The 19,500-nt window shown below is 59.2% G+C and overlaps 1 protein-coding gene across 2 annotated transcripts in view; it reads left to right on the top strand.

Annotated features, from left to right (window-relative positions):
- The window catches only part of KCNQ1 (potassium voltage-gated channel subfamily Q member 1), a 321,916-nt gene that overhangs the window by 301,096 nt on the left and 1,320 nt on the right, over nucleotides 1–19,500 (top strand). The window lies entirely within an intron of this gene.

Below are 19,500 nucleotides of genomic sequence, written 5' to 3'. Positions count from 1 at the left end.
CAAGGTTACAGAGCAGCGAGGACCAGGAGGAAGAAAACCCCAGGGAGTGAGCAGCAGGGTAGGTGGGGGTGGCAGGAGCCAAGTGAGGGGCCCATGAGCTAGACAGGCATCCAGGAGCAGGGGAAGGGCTGCCCAAGTCATCCTTGGCCCTCCCGAGCCTCGCAGTACTGACGGCCAGGCTCTGACCCCCGCCAGAGCTCTGGAAGTTTCTTGTGCTTTCTGATACTGAAGTCTGCACTGACTCACTTGCTTAACTGTTCCCTATGTTGTTCAACAAAACTTTACCCAGGGGCTAGGGATATCAGTCCTGAGGTCCAGGGGACAGTGGCACCTGGGCCAGTGGGGCTCTGATGAGTGGGACAAGGTGAGAATGGAGTGCTGGCAGGACCAGATCGGGGCTGGCAGCCCTCATACAGAGATGGACTCTGATGGGAAGTTGTAGGAGGGTTTTAAGCTCTAAGACCAGAGGGGACATATTTTTATCTACATGCATCCAAACTGCATATAGAATGTGGTGGGGACACCAGAGGGGGTGCAGGGAGCAGTTGGGAGAGGTGACAGACCAGGTTCAGGGCAAGGGGATTGGTTCTAGCTGTTGCCAAAACAATGACATGAGTGGTAGCCTAATCCAGACAGAATTTCGCCACCCCTGGGGTCCCAGGGCTGGGGTGTGCACAGCCCTAGATGAAGACCCAGGGCCCTGCTCTCTGCTAGCTTCATTGTCCCCAATACACATCTGCCTCATGGCCCCTGATGGCTGCTCCCACAGTCACCATCATGTCTGCATTCCAGCAGCAGGAAGGAAGGACAAGACCCTATGCAGAAGCCACTTGTATCAGTTTCTCTTAGTTCCACTGACCAAAATGTAACATACACACCCAAATCACTACAAGGGCCCCTGAGAAGCCAAATCTCTACTACAGGCAAGCATTCAACCCATTTAATTCATGGTCCTTAATTAAAGAAAGAGAGAGAGGGAACAGCTATGGACAACTTACCATCTTTGCACAGAACAAAATTCTACATGTGGTCTGGAGGCTAGAGAGAACTCAGGTGGGAACTAGATGGCACTGTCATTTCCTGGGATGAAGGGGACAGGGAGGACAGAACGTGTCCATTCAAGATGGCCCTGAGACACCAAAGTGGTAAGGCCAGGGCCTGGGGCCCCGTGGCCTGGTTGGCCCTGAGAGTCCAAACCAGGAACCATCAGTCTGTGGACATGGTGAGGTTGGCAATAGAGGGAGGGTAGAGGCAGCCAGCAGACCAAGGGGGTCACAGAGTGGACTTGGCGGAGAAAACCCAGGAAAGTGTGGGTCCCAGGAGCTGGAAGGCTTCAACAGGAGGACCCACCCCCCAAAGAGGAAAACCTGAGAAGTCAGGGCAGAAGACACATTGAAGTGGCCACTGGGAGGCCACTGGTAACTAGAGCAGTTGTGGTACCAGGGACCACAACCCAGATGAAGAGAGCTGAGAAGTTAATGAACAACTTCTGGTTAAATATGGCAAACTAACACATGTGTTAACAGTAAAGGCATTAGGTGTTTTAAGATATAGATCAACAAATCTAAAGTGATCAGAAGAGGAGACAAGAGAGGCTAAAAACTATCAACAGAAGTTTAGAAATGGGAAACCAGAAGGACTTGTGGAAACCAGGAATATAGACACCAAGCCCTGCAAAAGCAAGAGATGTTGATAATGGAAAAGCTATCAGCCTGGAACCCTGAGCAGGCTCAGGGTCAGGCACCCCCAGCTAGCCTCCAGAGTGCCAGAGGGAATGGCAGACAGGGAGGATATTTACCGAAGATTGTCTGAATAGCAGACACTTCCCAGGTCATACATCCTACCACCCCATCCCTTCCCCAGCCCAGGAAGCCAGGTACTGCCTGTCCCCCAGTCCAACCAGAGACAGAAGGCTTAGTCCCTGGAGAAGCTGAATCCAAGAGGTTCTGAATATGAGGACACAAGGAGCAGCTGTGGGTGGAGAATGGGCCATCATGATAAAAACAAATGGGTTCGGTGAACACTTTTATGCTAAGAAGTAAGAGTCCTACCCTCTTCCCTCCTTAAACCCCTGAATGCCCTCATTGGGGCACAAGATTTGACCTAAGAATACCACCAATAAAGTGGATACCTTAAGTTTCCAGAGAGAAAAAGTAGGTCACATACACAGCCTAGCAAGTCGAAATAGCATCAGACTTTTCAACAGCAATGCAGAAAGCTAGCACATGATGAAGAAATGCCTTCAAACTCCTGAGGGGAAAAAACATTTCCAATCTAGAATTCTACACCCACACTTTCAGGTATGAAAGTAGGTTAAAGGCATTTTCAAACATGCACAGTCAAAAATCTTACCTACCACAGGCTTTTTCCAGCAAATTACTTGAGGATGTGCTCCAGGAAAATGAATGGAAAACCAAAAAAGAGAAGCATAGGATTTAAGAACCAGGAGAATCCAACACCAAAAAATAGATGATAGATAGATAGATAGATAGATAGATAGATAGATAGATAGATACCAGCCAACCAAAGAAATTTCCAAAATGAGGGGGGAAAGAGTTCTAGTACTACAGCTATTCAGCAGGCCTGAAGAGCAACCAGTCCTCTGAGGACTGCAGAAAGAAACTTCCAGGAGAAAAAACATAATAAAGCTGATAGATTGCTGGTGCTCTCAACTAAATAAATAGAAGTTTTACAATTCAAGCAGAAAGTTCAAGAATTAACTGGTTGATAGATGCATTAAAAACTCAGCAAAACAGGGACACCTGTCTGGCTCAGTCAGTAGAGCAAGCAACTCTTGAGCTCAGGGTTGCAGATTTGAGTCCCACATTGGTTGTAGAGATTACTTAAAAATAAAAATCTTAAAAAAAAAAAAAAGGCAAAACATGAAGGCCATTCTTAACCCCAGGGAAAACAAAAAGTTATAATCATAGACCACATGACTCAGCTGAAAATCTCATTTATTAAGCATATAAAGTTACATAATTTTTACACAAATGCGAACAGTAAATATTTTTTAAAGATTTTATTTATTTAATATATACAGAGAGAGAGAGAGCATAGAGGAAGAGGGAGAAGCAGACTCCTGCTGAGCAGGGAGCCTGATGCAGGGCTTGGTCCCAGGACTCTAGGATCATGACCTGAGCCAAAGGAAGACATTTAACTGACTGAGCTGCCCAGGGGCCCCACTAAATATTTATTTAGCCTACAATTGCAATATATTGAGAGGATAGGAGAATGGCAAAAGCAGAGATTGTGAAAATGAAATCTTGATCTCTCATCTTCCATGTTAGGCAGTGGCTAGACAATGTCTAAAACTGCAAAAGCAAGGAATCATAAGCAAGGGATTTAGAAATAGCATGGTAAAATCAAGAGATTGCTGAGAGGGTTGAGGAGTCACCTCTGGGGATGGAAGATACAGCACCCATGGGAGCTCTTCAAGTGGGCTTGCTGACTGGTGGTGAGAAAGCTCCATTATGGAGGGAAGGAGCAATGGTGTAGGAGAATGGAAGGTCTGACGATGCTCTGGTGAGGAGGAAAAGGGGGATGAGATGGTCAGCAGAGGATCAGGGGCTTATGGGGGAACAGTGAGGATGTGTGGCCAAGTTTGGGAAGAGCAGAAGAGTGGGTAAGGAGGCAGGCACTTCAGGCTGCATGTGCAGACATAGAGCTGGAAGTTCCCTGGACAAGATCCGGAGGGTTAGGGCTGTGTGAGAGGGGGCTGCAGTGAGAGGGGAGGGCTCAGTAGTGGGCACCCACTCCCCACCTTTAACTGAGGTTGAGAGGAGGACAGGGGCTACTGCCCAGGTGGGCCTCCCAGAGCTATGACCTAGGTGGTACCAAGGATGGTCTCCAAGACCCCTGGATCAAGACACACACAGGGAACCTGCAGTCTGTGACTGTCAGTGACCCAGGTCCCCTGGAGGCCTACAGACCACACCCAATCTAGTCAGTGTGGGTCCCCCCCAGCCAGGCCCGGTGTCCCCAGGAGCTCTTCCTCCCAACCCTAGGAGCAGGAAGGGCGGGCTGGGAGCTGCAGGATGGGGCCTGAATCTCTCATCAGCCCTCAGGTCAGCCTGGGCCAGATGGGCCCCCAGCCAGCCCCCAGCCTCCTTCCTGGGTGGAGGCCTCCCCACCCTTCCGCTCACCTTCCGAGCATTGTGGGCTTTCCTGGGAACCCCCACCACTCATCTGTCTGGTCTCCCAAGGATACCCCATGTCTTTCCCCCCAGTGCCCCGGCCTCGTGGCCTCAGGCCTCAGGGTCAAGGCTGAGCTTCCTAAGGTCACAGCTTGGGTGTGGAGGCTGGACTGAGGGGGATGAGAGTGCAGGGGAGCAGCAGTGAGGAGCTGCAGGTGGCCTAGTCAAGGGTTCATAAGGGTGAGAAGACTCCATGCTGAGGAGCGTCCTTCTTTGCTTTGCCACTTCGACCTGGTCCCCATGTGGACTCCTCCTGCTGGGGGTGGGAGGGTGATCCTGGGTAGCACAGAGCCAGGAGGCTGGTGAAACGGCTGGGCTGCGGGGGGAAGCTCTGGGTGGAGGGGGCATGCTGCCCCTTCCCCCAGCATCAGCGCAGCAGCAGCCCCACTAGCGGGCCACGTAGAAAAACAGAGGACCTGACCACCCCCCAGGCCCACTTCCGCAGATGGTGGGAGGCCTATGGGCTGCTGGAGAAACCAGCGAATTAGAGGCCCAAGAGCAACAGAACTGGGGCCAGTGCCCTGCAGTACCCACCAGCAAGGGGCAAGCCTGGGACCCCAGAATCCCAGGGCCCTGGGCCAAGGGAAGTCCTTGTGTCCAGAGACTGTCTCTCTTGGCCTAGATAGCCTTCACCACAGCCCTCCTGTTCCCTACCCAGGGTATGTGAGGGTGGGGGAGGCCGAGAGCCAGGCCCCCCACCTGCCCTCAGACCCCAGCCCTGCTGGGCTCCTCCACTTAGGACCAAGCCCCAAGCAGGACCCCGGAATTGTGGGGATTTGTACCCTCCCCCAGTGCCTCTCTGAAGACCACCTTGATCGGTGGGTCACCTGAGCCCCAGGATGGGCCCCTGGGCATGGCCACCACGTTCTGGACCTGGCACTTGGTCAGTGACTGTGGACATAAACCCCATCCCCAGGACCAGGAAGAAGCTGCAGTACAGGGGGCGGGGAGGAGCGTGGAGACATTGGCCCAGTCCCCCCTCACCCCCTGAAGCATCCCTTCTCATCCCTGTCTTACAAAGGCCACCACAAAAGCTGAGAGAGGTGACCAAAGACCAAGTCCCATGTATGCGTGTGGCTGGACCCAGGCTGCTGAGCCAGCAAAGAAGGGGAGCACGTGTGACCCACAAGGGCAGGGGCCCCAGGGTGGGACGGCAGGCAAGAGCAGGGAAGGTGGGCCAGGCAGCGGGGAGGGAAGGGAGGGCTGGGAATGTCCGCCTGCCTGGGAAGGAGGGGTTCTGGGAGCAGAAAGGGAGCAGGACCTGCCAAATATGTCCAGATGGGGCTGGAGCACTTGGGGCCTGGCCTGGAGCCCCAGCAACTTCCTGCCCGCCCACCCTGCTCCCCCACCTCCTCACCCACTTCCCAGACAGTCGGTCTCAGGGTGGGGGCAGGGGTGCAGCAGCAGGGAATGTGACCGGGGCCTGGGCACCTGGGCTGGGGGTGAACAGAGGCTTGGGTCCACACCCCCTACATGACACAGCACCTGCCGTGCCTGGCTGTGGTCAGGTGACAGCACAAGACCCCCCCCCCAGACCCACCCATCCCCTCAAGATGGGACCTGGGGAGGTGCCCAGACCCAGCAATGTGGGAACCTCCCCAAGCTGAGCCAGGAAGGGTGAGGGACTTGAAGGGGGGGAGGTGGGCAGAGCACAGGCAGGGCAGAAGGTGGGGTGTGGGCATGGTGCCGAGATGCCATGGAGGGGGCAGTGGAGGATGGAGAGGACAGGGTGCCCTGGAGGGTCCCTCGTTGTTCTCAGTAGCTGGAGAACCAGGAAGAGGTGTGGGAAGCCTCACAGAGCTGCTCACTCCCGCCCCAGTCCCAGCCTCTAGGAGGCCCTCTCCCCTGCCCGCAGGGAGGGCCTGGCCCTGGGCAGCTGTGCCAGCTGCACCCACACCCGGAGCATGGGTGCTGGTCTTGCCCATGAGCTGCTGAGTCCCCCTGTCCCAGGGAGCCAGAGCCCGGCCGAGGAGGGACAGGTTGAGGGGCTTCTGGCTCGGGGCTCTGGGCCTCACAAGTCAGGAGGGAACAGGCTTGGGAGGGTGTTGTCATTTCCATGAGGTGGAGAAGGCACACCCAAGCCCCCGGCCGGGCCTCAATTCCAGGCAGGACACTGGGCTTGAGCCTATAGGGGAGGAGACCCCTGTGACTTTCCCAGGAAAGCAAGTTCCAGGAGGGGGGCTCCAGCCCTGCCGTCGGGCACGTCCCACGTCTCCCTCCCCACAAGCCTCTTCCAGGTGCCAGGAAAGGGACCAGATTCCAGATTCCAGGCCGGGCCACCCAGCCCCCATCTGGGACCCCAGCCCAGAGCCCTCGGGCCCAGCCTCCAACCTGGTTCCAGCCTCAAGGGAGGCTGATTCAAGGAATCCTGTCCTAGGAGCATGAGCAGGAAGTGGGGGTGGGGGGAGCGGCCCTGAGCTGGGTCCCAGCCCAGGGGCCCGGGGGCTGGGGGCCCGGGGGCTGGGGGCTGCCTGCCCGTCTAGGTCAGCTGCAGCTGCAGCCCGGCCCTGGGCTGCTGAGTCATGGGGCTGCTGTCTCCAGGCCAGGACCAAGGCAAGAAAAGCAGTAAGGCCGGACACCCCGGCACCTAGAGGGCAGGCAGAGGGCTCCCCCAGGGAATGAGAGCGGCCAGTCTGTACCTTAGCTCTTCCAGCACCCCATCCCTGCCACCACCCCTGAGTTCTCTGGATACCAATGCCCAGCTTCCACACCAGGCGCAGCCCTCAGCACAGCCCTGGTGGAGGCCTGCATGTGCACGCGCGCGCACACACACACACACACACACACACACGTGTCTGAACACTTGTGTGCAGGCCAAGGCCCTCAGCCCCTCTGCTAGTCGTCCTCCCCGGGGCTGTCCTGAACGGTTCTGGTGTCTCGTGGCGGTGATTCACTCATTCTGCACATCTTTGCTGAACACCTACTATGTGCCAGGCCCTGGATTAGCAACCACGACACCACAAGCAGGAGCTCCACCCTCAAGGCCGGCTCCACTGACTGTCTGCAGTGGACAGAGGCAGGAGAGGAGACGAGTCAGCAACATTGTGCTGAGTGCCAAGGACAGGGCGGCACCTAGGCGGCGGGCATGCCCTGGTGGACCCTGCAGGGGCACTGAAGGGAATATTTGAAGGAAGGCAGAGGCAGCCTCAAGCTCATAGAGCTTGCCCTACGGGCAGCAGGTGCAAAGGGCCTGTGACAGCAGTAAGCCCTCAGGGATAGCGCAAAATAAGCCAGGGCAGCAAGGAGGGTGTGACCAGTTTGCGATGGCCTCAAGCCATGACAGTAGCCTCGGCCTTGGTGCTGGGGGCATGGAGAGCCCCTATTTTATCACCCTGGGGGCCTCAGAGTGGCTTTGGGACCATAGGTGGGAGGCTGCTGTGGCATCTGGGAGGTGCTGATGGCTCAGCCATGGCTGTGAGGAGTTGGGGGAGCAGGAGAGAGGCTGAGATTCCAGATGGCTTTGCTGGGGCTCCAGAGCTCTCCAGATCCCTGACCACGCTGGCGTCCCTGGGGCTGCATCAGATGGCAGTTGTGACAGAAAGAGCCAGGGTGGCCCCGGGACTGCTGACCTGATCCCTTACCTAATCAGGGAGCCCTGAGAGGAGCAAACGGGGAGAGACATCTGGTCCAGTGAGGACTTGCTGCGTTCCGGACACCTTGTGACCTTGGAGGGGCGGCCCAGCAGGCAGGAGGTCTGTGTGAGGCCTAGGCCCAGAGACCAGAGGCCAGCACCTCTAGGAGAGATGGGCAGCAGCCACAGGTGGCAAAGTCAAGAGAGAGAGCTTCATGTGTTTTGCTGTCAGGGACGGGGTGTCCGCTGGTGGAGGGAGGGGCATGTAGTGATTTGGGGATGAGGAGAGGGCTAAGCTGGGCCGGTGGTCTCAGAGGGGCACCTGGGATAGCAGCCAGGTGGCTCCGAGGACAGCCCAGGCCAGGGTGGAGGACTCCTCTCCTCCAGATCCTGGATGAGCAGAGCAGGGAAGGGTGCAGGGCTCTAGGGCAGGCGGCGCACAGTGGGAGATGAGTGGACCCCTAGAGGGGCCGGCTGGCCGAGTCAGGGGAGACCCCTGGGCAGGAGTGGCTGGGGAGCTGGGGGCTCAGTGCGTGTCCTCGCCAAGCGGCTAGGCAGGAGTGATCCCTCCTGGTGACAGGAGACGGCTGAAGGACGGAGGTGCTCTATCAGGGCTCAGTGGCTGCGGGGGGTCAAGGACATGTTGGAGTTGGGGTCAAGGAGGCCCACCCACCTGCAGGGAGGCCCCATTCCAGGAGGGAGATAAAGGAGGCAGAAACCTTCATCAAGAAGGAAAGTCATCGCTCAACAGTTGACTGTAAGCCCAGCGGGGCAAGGAGGGGCCAGTGAGAGCAGAAGGGCAGGTATAGGGACCATGTGGGGGGGCCACTGCAGAGCGTGGCCTTGACCATGGCCCCTGGAAGACCCATCCCTGGGGTGGAGTCCCCTCCCGGGATCCCTGGAGCAGGCACAAGGGTGCATCCGCCGAGCTCTCAGCCTCCCCGCCTGCCTGGGGACACCGGCCACGAGACACCCCCAGAGTCCCGCGAGAAGGCCCCCTGCGCAGCCGCCCCGGGGGAGCAAGCTCCGTGGACGTGTCTCAACAAGGCAACCTCAGAACCTGTGTTGAGTGAAAACAAGCAAGGAGAGAGCCACGGTGTCTCATGTTACCATTTATGCTAAAACCTGCCACGGAGGGAATCCGCACCACATGTGCAAGCCGGGGCTGCGAAATAGCCGGAAGGATAAACAGCAGATCCGCGAGCCGGTTACCTGGGAGAGGAGAGCACCGGGCGCGGCGGGCCTGGTCAAAGGCGATGCTTCTTTGAAATGTTTTCACTTTTCAGGGACAGTGTTCTTGAAGAGTACTCCTGTCATACGAAACCTGGTAAACCGGCTCGTCCAAAAGCAAAGAGCCCAGCTGGGCAGAGCCGTGGGCGTGGAGGGGGCGCTCTCCTGGAGGCTGGTGCGGCGGGGCCGGTGCAGTCGGGGGGCCCGGCCACAGCCATCCGGGGACCAGGCCGGGGAGCGTGTGCCATTAGGCGCCACCAGGGAGGCTGGCATGAGTGTCCAGAGAGGGGACGTGGTCCCCGGCTGAGTGGGGACAGCGCAGCCTGAGAGATGTGAACACCAGGCTGTGGGTGCGGCTGGTGTTGGGGGCAGGGAAGCGGTCAGAGGTGCTGGGGAGCTGGGGGACACCCCGGGACCTTCTCCCCTGGAGCCTTTCACAGACCTGAGGGGCTGTCCAGGGAGGGGAGCAGGACCCTGCCCCCGGGAGGCCCAGAGTCACCACCCAGCCAGTGAAGGTCAGGGATGGCCTGGCAGTGCCCCTGCTTTCAGGGAGGTGGATGTTGAAGCAGACAATGCAAGTGGTACCCTAGCCAGCTGCGGGGATGGAAGGACAGCACGGAGGAACGGACCTGCAGACCAGGAAGGAGCAGGAAGGAGAACCTCTCCTTGGGGCCAGAAGAATGGGGAGGGTCTGCAGGCTCAGCAGAGCAATGGATTCTTTGGGAAGCGGGACCAGCTGGTGCAAAGGCCCTGCGGCAGGGAGAGGCACATCCAAGGAACTGGAGGAAGCCAACCTGGGGCATGAAGGGGCAGTGACTGTGGTGGGACATGGCCCAGACCATGTGGCCAAAACAGGGCTGTGTCTTTATCCAGAGAGCAGTGGGGAGATCTACAGGGGCTTTATTCGGGGCAGGGACAGGCTATGAGTACAGATGGGAAGTCCGTCGGCCAGGGAGAGTGGCAGGGAGGATGAGCCGAGCGTCGAGGGGGCACTGCTAGGTGGCCGGGGATGGGGGTGGCCAGGCCTGGCCAGGGCAGCCATGGCCACGAGCACGCTGATGACAGAGCCACCAGACAGCCCCTGCCCACCTGCCAGCCATCGCTGGGCCCGGTGTCACCCTCCCACCCAGCCTGGGGTTTGGCGGAGGCGGCCAGGCGCTCCCTGGCTCCAGGTACGAAGTGTTCTGCCCAGCGTCCCCCTGGCTTCCGGGACTTCGAGGCCCGTCAGGGGCAGTGCAGGAGGGGAGGCGGGGTGGGGGAATCAGATGCCGGTGGGGCCTCCCTCCCGCCAACACAAATACGGCCTCTCACTTCCAGCCCCCGTCTCCAGCCTGCCCTACATTCCCGCCTGCCCAGCCCCCAAGCAGGGCGCCTGCGTCGTCGGCCTGGCCTAGGGCGGCCGGACGTGGGCAGGGCGGGTGGCTGCCCCTGCTTGGCCTCTGCTGGCAGGACCCCCCGGAGGCCCGGCTAGGGGCTGGCCAGCCCGTTGGGGAGTCCCGAGCCCCGCCCAGGGTCTCCCCCAGCGCCCCCCGCCCTGCCTGGTGGCTGTGGGCAGCTTCCTGGCCGCCCCGCCCAGGCCCCCTGACCCTGCCACTAACCTCCTGTGTCCCATGAGCCCCCTCCTCCCTCAGGCATTACTAGAAGGAACAACAGCCTCAGCAGGGCTTGGTGGGGCTGTGGATGTGTCGGCCCCGACGGAGGCGCAGGGGTGGGGAGGGCAGGGGACCGAGTGTCCACAGGTATGGACTGTCGACGAACACAGCACACCCGAATTCTGCAGGGCAGCGGGGGACGGGGGGCAACAGGAAGCAGGTGTGAGCTCTGGAGGAGAGGTCGACAGAGGCCAGAGTTGGGGGAGCATCCAGTACAGAACCCATGGAGGCTTCATGGAGGAAACAGACTTGCAGACGAGCTAAGGGCACTCGCCACGGGAGAACCCAGGGGGGTGTTCGTGGGGCAGGAGTGGGGGCAGACAGGGGGCGCCCTGAGGCTGGGGCTAACAGGGCAGGAATGGGCTCAGACTACACAGCACCCCGCAGCCACCACCCTGGGACATTGCCCTCTGTTCAGAGCTCAGGGTACAGTCTTCTCCCAGTTCTGAGCAGAGGAACAGGGATCCCTCAGACTGTGGGGCCCCAAGCAGAGGGGGCCACTGTTGTCCAGGTGAGCTGGTCCACACTCCCCCGCGGCCTCTCCTGCTGGATGCTCGGGACAGAGCCGCCGAGGTTTTCCCCTTCGGAGAGAACAGCCGTGAGAGAACGCAGCACTGGCCAGTGGCAGAGCCTATTTTTTGTTTGTTTGTTTGTTTGTTTGTTTGTTTGTTTTAAGATTTTATTTATTCATTCATTAGAGACACACACACACACACAGAGAGAGAGAGAGAGAGAGAGAGAGAGAGAGAGAGGCAGAGACACGGGCAGAGGGAGAAGCAGGCTCCATGCGGGGAGCCCAATGAGGGACTCGATCCCGGGTCTCCAGGATCAGGCCCTGGGCTGAAGGCGGCGCTAAACCGCTGCGCCACCCGGGCTGCCCAGAGCCTGTTAAGGGGCTGCCATTGCTGTGTTTGAGTGCAGACGGCAAGGTAGGCGGAAACATGAGGAGCTCCGCGTGTAAGGGGGTATCCAGTGCAGTGGTGGGTTGGTAGGTTACCCCCTAAAGTGCCACGCAGCATCGGAATCATCACTGAAAACTGGTCTGTAGTCCAAAATCAATCCCGTGCCGATCAAAGATGTATGGGAAAAGTATGAAAAGCACCAGAAAAGGGGTACCTGAGGGGCTCAGTCGGTGAAGCATCTGCCTTCGGCTCAGGTCATGATCCCAGGGTCCTGAGACCATGTGCCGTGTTGGGCTCCCTGCTTCGTGGGGAGTCATCTGCTTCTCTCCCTCTGTCTGCCCCTCCCCCAGTTTGAGCTCCCTCTCCCTCGAGCGCGCGCACTCTCTCAAATAAATAAGAAAAATATTTTTTAAAAAAGTTTCAGTGTTGGAATGCAGAAGACCACCCTGCACAGAAATCTAGAAATCATAAAGAAAGAGAGGGATAACTCCCACTACGTGAAAAAGCAAACAAATAAATAAGACTTTTGTTGCAGCAAGCCAAAAAATAATAATTATGATTGTCATAAATCGGTTCACAACACAAATAACACACTAGGGAAAAATGTGTGATGTACATGCTGAAGGAAAGACTTCCTTAATATACAAAGAGCCTTTATAAATCAATGACAGTGAAAAGGCCCAGCCAGCAGTGTAAGCCATACTCCTGGCCCCTGCTCCAGGGAGGGAGCAAGCATCTGGCTTGGAGGACCTCTGTCCCTCCAGCCTGGCACTGGGGCCCCAGGAGAATGTCAGGGGTCTCACCTACTCACCCAGCAAGTATTTGTGGAGCACCAACTCTATCCCACATGTATTTACCAAGCACCCACTGCATGCAGGGCATTGGGAGGCCCTCTGGGGATACCACAGTGACAGCGGTTGAAGGCCTGGCCTCGGGAGCCTTCTGTTGGTAGAAGGGGAGTCCCCAGGACACATTGGGGAGTGGTAAGGGCTACCAATAGAACAGTGAGGGTCAGATGAGGAGGTTCCTGGTTGGGAAGGTCAGGGATGGCTGCTCTCAACACGAGCTGAAGTGATAGGATGTGGTGGCAGAGGGGAGAGCGAGTTCAAAGGCCCCCTGGGGCAGGATTGAGAGGGACGTATGTGCTCGGGATCCGAGAGAAGTGGGCCAGGGGTACTGAATGAGGGGCTGCAGAAATGACATTTCACTCTGGGTGCACCGGCTGGGAACTCCACAGAGGGCAAAAGCTCAGGTCAGCAGGGAGAAGCTCACCTGGCAACTGTCTGGGGCAAGTGGGAGTGAGCTAAGCCTGGTGGCAAGTGGTGACCTAACAGTGCCGGTGAGAGATGCGGCCAGTCCAAGCTGGGGTGTCAGTGAGGGAGAGGAGAGCAGTCGGATACGGGGCCTGTGTTCTAGAGTGTGCAGGACCGCGGCTGAGACATGGGAGGACAGGTGCTAGGGCCCCAGACCTGGGGGTATCTGTGCAGAGGGAGGACCTAGGGCCGGGCACAGAGGGTGGGCAAGGTTGTGCCAGCCCAGTGAACACAGACATGATGACCTGTGCCCACAGTCAACCTGAAACGAGGCAGCACTGAGCTCCCTGGCAGACCCTCTCATCCACAGGTGGCCCCTAGGCAAGCAGGGGTCTGTGAGGTAGGTAGAAGGGCCTGCTCCCTGTATGGTGCTCTCTGGGAAGGAAGCAACCTGCACTCCTAAGGGATAGTCAGCAGGCCTCCAGAAGGGTCTATGGGGGGGCGTGGGGTGGGCCTGACCAGGTCCTCAGCCCTTTGGTCACAAGTGCCAGAGACTCAGATGAGACACGGCTGACCTTCACAGTGGCTCAGACCACCTGCCAGAGCTTGGCTGCCTCCATCCACCCTGCAGCCCAGACAGCAGGAGATGCAAGGGACAGACACTAGGACAGCAGCAGACGCGAGGCACAGATGCTAGGACAGCAAACGCTAGGGACAGATGCTAGGACAGCAACGGACGTGAGGGACAGATGCTAGGGCAGCAGCGGATGTGTGGGACAGATACTAGGACACCAGGAAACATGAGGGACAGACGCTAGGACATTAGGAGATGCAAGGGACAGACGCTAAGACACCAGTGGATGCAAGGGACAAACGCTAGGACATTAGGAGATGCAAGGGACAGACGCTAAGACAGCAGTGGATGCAAGGGACAAATGCTAGGACACCAGGAGACACGAGGGACAGATGCTAAGACAGCAGTGGACGTGAGGGACAGATGCTAGGACACCAGGAGATGCGAGGGACAGACGCTAAGACAGCACTGGACACAAGGGACAGACGCTAGGACATTAGGAGACGCAAGGGACGGATGCTAAGACAGCAACGGATGTTAGGGACAGATGCTAGGACACCGGGAGACATGAGAGACAGATGCCAGGACACCAGGATATGCAAGGGACAGATGCCAGGACACCAGGAGATGTGAGGGACAGATGCTAAGAGCAGTGGACGTGAGGGACAGACACTAGGACATTAGGAGATGCAAGGGACAGATGCTAGGACAGCAGTGGATGTGAGGGACAGATGCTAGGACGCCAGGAGACGTGAGAGACAGACGCCAGGACACCAGGAGTTGCGAGGGACAGATACTAAGAGCAGTGGACGTGAGGGACAGACACTAGGATGGGGGCCTGGGTCTCGGTCTCTGACCCTGTCGCCATAGCAAAGTGCCAGGTCATCGACTGCGCCGTGACACTGGTCCCAGGGCCCCCACACAAGTGGCTGCCACGTGTCCTATGACCCTGGGTGGAGACTCACCCCAGCCTGGACTCTCCCCGAGTGCAGGGCCTGGTACCCTGGCGGAAGGACACGTGTTGGTGACGGTGAGTCCGTGTCAGAAGTCACTGGCACCGACAGAGCCCCTTGCCCGGAGGGCTCCTGCTCAGCCTCTGCGCTGCACTGTCACTGCAGGGTCTCCGGCCGTGGCGGTGCTTACCTCCTTAGCAGGTACAAAGGCCCAGGGGCCTAGAGGTCCTGGTAGGCACTCTCGTACCCTTGGCAGCACAGGGAATGACTCCATGGACAGTGGCCTGTGTAGTCACACTCGGAGCGGCCAGTGCATTCTCCAGCCTAGTGTCCCATGTCCCAGAAAGCCCACGTGTGCACACTCATGCACATGCACACATCTGTACACACGTGTGCCAGCCAGGCCACACAGGAGTCTCTCTCAGCTCATTCCATGCGGCAGACGTGCACAATCAAACACTCACTCCCAGGACTCACCGGCAACCCGTCAGTGGGACACCTCGTGCGAGCTTAGCGAGTGCCGAGCACCATTTCCAGAGTCCCGTGCGTGAATTCTTTCAGTCCTGCCACTGCTACCGAGGGAGGCTCCGCTGTCATCCCTGTCCAACGCGTGGGGAATGAGGAGGCCGAGGGACTTGTCCAAGGTCGCCAAGCTCAGAGACAAACCCAGGTGGCCCGTCAGGTGCCGTGCAGCCCCCGCTCCTCACACGTGTCCTCACTCCAAGGCGGGCCGCAGTGTGCCCCCGGCCCCCGGCCCCGGCCACGTGCGCCCCAGAAGGCCCGCGGGCCGAGTCAGCAGTGGCTGCGCGGCAGCGGTGGGTGCGCGGCGGCGGTGGGTGCGCGGCGGCAGTGGTGCTCGGCGGCTTGCCGCAGCTCGGAAAGCTCCAGCCAAGCGGCTGCCCCGGGGACTGGCAGTGAAACCGCAGCAACTAGGAACGCGCTGGTTTCTCTCCAAGAGCTAAAGCACTAAAACAAAGTCATAAACACAATTACACCGTCTCCTGCCATAAATTAGGACGTTATGAAGTGCCGTGATCGATTCCCACTCATGCCCAGCCCTGTAAGACGGCCCAACCCCATGGGCCCGACAGAAAGGGTGATTTATGGGCGCTGTTGTCAGCTCCTTGCCGTGGGGGTGGGGCGCGCCCGAGCCCCGAGGAGTCCGGGGCCCAGCGCCAGGGGCAGACCCGCGGGCCACAGGCGTGCTCCAGGGCCGGCCGTGCTGCCCGCTGAGCAGGACGTCCCTGGACAGCTCGCCCCAGACAGACAGGCACCCTGCTCCCTCTCCCTGTCCCCTTGGTTCAGGGGTTCTGCAGAGGCTCTGGAGTCCAGGTGCCCAGCAGTGCGCCCCCACAGTGCTCGCCCCCCAGGGCTGGGAGGAAGGGCCCAGGCCCCGGGCTCTTGGAACCTCATTCTAATTAGAGACACAAACACATACACGCACATACCAAGTGTCTTGGGGAAAATATGGGCTGCTCAGGGTGGGGTGTGGTGGGAGGGTCAGGAGGGCTGTGGCCGGGGAGGGAGGTGACCTCAGATCAGGGATGCTGGTGACATCTCAGGGTACAGGGAGGCTGGTGCAGGCTGCAGGAGCAGCAGGGATGTAGGCCACCATGTTTAAGGATCGGCCACGAGCTCTGGAGCAGAGTGAATGAAGAGGGAGGAAGGACGGGAAGCCAGAGAGCAAAGGGGGTGTGTGTGCCAGGACCACACAGGGACTCGGGCTTCTGACAGTGGGACAGCGGCTTGGGTCGGTGTGAGCAGGGCAGCGACGTGACCCGGCGTGTGTTTGGAAAGAACCACCATGCAGAAGCATGTTGAGGCAGAAAGCTGGCTGGCAGGCTACTGCACCTGTCCCAGCAAGAGAGGACAGCTGCCTGGCCGGGACTGGGCTGTGGAAGGGGTGGGCAGGGGTCTCCCAGGCTCTGCAGACAGACAGAACACCGAGCCCAATGCCAGATCTTCAAGGCGTGGCTGGGGCTCTGGGGGACAGGGGAGGTGGCCTTCTGCACTGAGCTCTCCAGCATAGGGCTCCCTCCTGGCCTGGCCAGCATGGGGGCTGGGAGGGGGCAGGCCAGGGAGCCCTATCCTGAACCCCTCCTAGACCTGCCCTCAGCTGGGTGCCAGCCACACCCCTTCCTCCAAGCTGTCTCCAGGGACTCAAGGCCCTCCCAAGACAGTGGCGGGCCGGAGTCGCTGGGACCTGGGCAGTGCTGGGCCTCACAGGTGCCCCAGGTCTGTAGCCAGGAAAGGAGGGAGAAGATGACCTATGGCAGCCCCACGGCACCCCCCATTCCCGCCCTTCACTCTCTCACCTCTGTGGTATCTGTGAAGTGGGAGAGCCAGGGAGAGCCAGGGGCCTGCAAGAGGGACGGCGTGGGGGTCAAGTAAAGGATAAAGTGAACGCACAGCCGGTGTGCAGACGTGCTGAGTGATCGCGGCCGCGTCCCAGTGCATGCCCCTGCTGTGCATGCCAGGGTGCAGCTAGCTGGGGCCCCGGGCTCCCCAGTGCCAGGCCCTGCACCTAGAACCCCCCAGGTCCCACAGCCCAGGTGAGTCCAGGACAGTCTGCAGTTCCAGTTGCCCTGGGACCCTACCCAGGGCCCTAGGATGTCCCAGGAAGAGGTCCCGCCCCACCTGCAGACGCCGATCAGGGGGGGCCCCAGGGCACCACGAGCTGCCTCTCGGGCGGGGGGCTCCCTCCCCTGGATCCCCGGCCTCAGCATGCTGCCCCCCACCCCTGCCTGTCTCCCACCCAAGGGGCCAGGGCCATCAGCAAGTCTAGAGCCGGGATCAAGGCTGAGCAGGTCCTGCAAAAACCTCCCTTGAAAGACTCTTTTTCAAGATTTTCTTTTGAAAACAAATTCATAACCACATCACACAGGAACCCCGTCGCCTTGGGTTTGATCACCAGCCGCCTGGGGCCCTCTCGCTAGCTGTTACTCTAATTGCTTTTTTCTCCTCGGAGGGCCGCGTGCGTCGTCTGTGGTTATTAATCTGGTGAGTCGAGGCCAGGAACAAGGGCCCTTTTGTCGGCCCTGTCTTTTCAGTCTCTATCAGATTGCAAGGAACCGTGAGGTCTGAGATCCCCAAAACTGATCTGCCCCCACAGCTCCGGGGAACGGCTCCCGGTCCCTGCACGGGGCTACCTTCCCCAGGGCCCCCACCAGGTGGATGCACCTCTCTATAGCTGGGGTGTGGCCACGCAGCCACCCCAGCCCACTGAGCCATCACAGTCCTACATGTGAGCCGGAGAAAGTCTCCCTGTGCTCAAGCAAAGGGAGGACGTGGGACAAGGCCACTCTGGGGGCCATCTCTCCAAGAAGTGACAAAGCAGGGCCCAAGGCCAAGCAGGACCTACCTGCCCTCACCCTCACTCAGGCCCTCCAAAGCCCACAGGCCCCAGGATCACCCTGACACCCTGCCCCAGAGCAGAAGAGTGTCCAACTCCACCGGCCATCGAGGGAGCAGAGGCTACCACAGGGCCTGGACGCTGGGCAGGGCACTGTCGGGCTGCTCAGAGCCAGCAGCGGAGCCCACGGCAGCCAGGGGTGGGAAGGGGGTGGCACTAAGGTCAGCTGCCAAGTCTCAGAGGGGGCATAGCTCTGGGGTAGGAGGTAGGGGACAGGGGCCCAGAGGGGCCCACAAGGCCTGGGCCACCCAGCAGCAGGCGCTACACCTCTGCCTGCCCCCCCACTGGCCCGCAGGATGGTGCCGCACCCCCTCACCCCTGCCGCATCCCAACCACACTGCTGTTTCCTTTTTGTCCAAGAACACCCTATAAAGGCTTCCATACCCACTTGCACATCTGGGGGCCTCCACAGATGTTCAAGTGCTGCTGAGTGAAAATTTATGAAACCACAAATTCTCTTCTGTGATATATTTGCTGCTTTAATTAATGCCAAACCAATTGATCCCTGAGCTGGGGCCTGCACCGCTAGATGACACAGAGCCACGCTGGGACATGCCACCTTCAATGCCACTGGTGTGCAGGGCCCAGGAAGCCCAGGTGACTCCCACCCCAGGGGTCAGAAAAGGGGTGGGGCTTAAGTGTGATGGCAAACAAGTCCCACCACCCTGTGTCCCCTCCTGCCTTGCTCACTGTGAGCGTCCACCCAGCCTTCTGAGCTCCATCCACTGGGATCCCCACTCTCACCCCCTCCCAGGACCGTTTCCTTTAGCCCTGACCCCTCCCCACCTCACCCTCTTGTCTTCCCAGCATGGAAGCCCAGGGGCGGGCGTGCAGGGGTGACATGGAAGAGGCAGGGGTCCCAGTTGGTGACCAAGAGCAAGACCTTCTCCTCCGGGAGCCTCGGGGTCTGTGTCTGCGGTTTGGGGTATTGGTCTAGTCTGTGGTCTCCAAACAGCTTTACAGAGAACAAGAGAGTCCAACAGTCGTCAGGGGATGGGGGTGGTGAGCTTGGGGGGGTCAGAGAGCCGAGTGGCCTCCAGGCCCCTCCCCAGCCAAACAGAGAAACCCTGCACCACTTCCCTTTATTGCCTAGGTTCCCACATCAGATTTACCTGGGAAAATAGAGGAGCAGCCCCCCTGGGCCTGGGCGATGGGGTGACGGGACCTCGGACAAGCAGCTGCCCCAGGGCCTGACCCCCAGTGCCACCCCAGTCTGAGCTGCACCTCCTCTCCAGATCCAGCAGCTGCCTGGACCCTGTCCACCGGCTCACCACTCACAGGCCCCACAGCCCCTGCTGGCCTACTTTCTGCGAGCAGGTGCCTCTCAGCAGCGCCAGACCCAGGGTGCACCCTGACTCCCCACACCTCCCTGGCTAGTTTTGGCCTCATGCTCCTGGACGTCCAACAGCCTCTACTGGGAATGTACCTGTTGGCCCCAGTCTACACGGCCCCCACCTTTGTTTCTGGTTCTGCAGGGTGCCCCAGCCTGACCCCTGGGAGATTGGTGCAGAGGGGGTCCTGACTTTCTGGCTCCCTGGGAAGACCAGCTGCTGGTAGGGGGCCAGAGGGGCAGACAGAGGACAGACCCTACAACCCTCCAGCACTTCCCAGGGAGAATAATCTGTTCCACTTGCAGAAGGCGGTGGAGGGGAGGGTCTCCCTGTACCCTCGTGTCTCCCAAGCACAAACACACACAGGGGGCCACTGCCATGCGGATGCACATTCCCTGCACACGCAGGTGTGCACAAGCTCACACC

Source organism: Vulpes vulpes, chromosome 5, assembly GCF_048418805.1.
Source record: "Vulpes vulpes isolate BD-2025 chromosome 5, VulVul3, whole genome shotgun sequence".
Taxonomy (NCBI): Eukaryota; Metazoa; Chordata; class Mammalia; order Carnivora; family Canidae; genus Vulpes; species Vulpes vulpes.
Note: the sequence above shows the minus strand (reverse complement) of the source record. Positions and strands in the feature narration are given on the sequence as shown.